General features: G+C 45.0%; 1 non-coding gene across 1 annotated transcript; it reads right to left on the bottom strand.

Moving 5' to 3' along the window:
* Positions 1 to 427: 427 nt before the first annotated feature.
* On the bottom strand, positions 428 to 524 carry trnai-uau (transfer RNA isoleucine (anticodon UAU)). The gene is made up of 2 exons: positions 485 to 524; positions 428 to 463 (listed from the first exon to the last, which is right to left on the bottom strand). It is a non-coding gene; the product is annotated as a tRNA-Ile (tRNA).
* Between the last annotated feature and the right edge of the window lie 597 nt (positions 525 to 1,121).

Below are 1,121 nucleotides of genomic sequence, written 5' to 3'. Positions count from 1 at the left end.
AGACGGCACAAGGAGTAGCGACCACAATTTGCCAGTTCTGTGGAAAAAAAGGATGTGGGGGATTATGAGGAAGCACTGTTTTTATATCTCAAGTGATAATGACCTGGAACTCGCTGCCCACAAGAGTGGTGGAAGCAGAAATGATCAATGCCTTCAGGAGGAATTCTGAGAAAAGCAGACTTGCAGGGCTATGGGCATCGAGCCTGCCTGCGTTGCTCTGTGCAGAGATGGCATGGACCGAGCTGTTTCCTTCTCTGCTGGAAATAACGATGAAGTTTTGCAGTGCTCTCACCACACGTGGCTCCTGTTCCTTTGATGTCACCTCACAGTAATATTGTTCCCCTTCTTCTGGCCAGTTCAGACTAACGAATGACTGCTCTCTGCACTGCACAGCTGTTTCTCATTGCTCCCCGTGTCTAAAATTCTGTGCTCCAGGTGAGGCTCGAACTCACAACCTCGGCATAGATCATTAATTGCACTACTGTATAAGTACCACGTGCGCTTACCAATTGCGCCACAGGAGCCACATTGCTTTCTGTATAGTATGGCGAATTACAGGCAAGTTAGCGGAACATCAGTCGTCTGGAAAATGTCCGAATCTATCATAAAGGAAGTATTAACAAGCACTGGGAAAATCATTCTCTGATCAAACGAAGTCAACATGGTTTTACCGAATGGAAATTTTGATTGACAGATTTATTCCAGAATTCTGAGGATGTAACTGAAAGGGCAGGAATGTGGTATAATTGGATTTCCAAAAGGCATTCGGTCAGATACCATCGAAGATTAATACACTAGATAAAGGCTCATGGAATTGAAGTAATATATTAACATGCAAGGAGGACTTAGAGGTAAACAGACAGAAAGCAACGAGTAGGGATAAATGGAGCATTTTCAAGATATCAGACTGCAACTCGTGGAGTGCCTCAAGGATCAGTGCTGGGGCCAAAGCTTTGTCCAAAACCGAGTGTGTGGTGGAAGCGGATTCGGTCCTGGGTTGAAGAGAAGATTGGTCCTTATCATCATTGATGCCAGCCTCGAGAGAATTCCATTAAATCCACGTGCTATCAAGAGACGGGTGAAAGCACTGAATATAGAAAACACGATGGGACCTGACACAA

Source organism: Heterodontus francisci, chromosome 34 (genome assembly GCF_036365525.1).
Source record: "Heterodontus francisci isolate sHetFra1 chromosome 34, sHetFra1.hap1, whole genome shotgun sequence".
Classification (NCBI taxonomy): domain Eukaryota; kingdom Metazoa; phylum Chordata; class Chondrichthyes; order Heterodontiformes; family Heterodontidae; genus Heterodontus; species Heterodontus francisci.
This window is presented reverse-complemented; position numbering and strand designations above follow the sequence as displayed.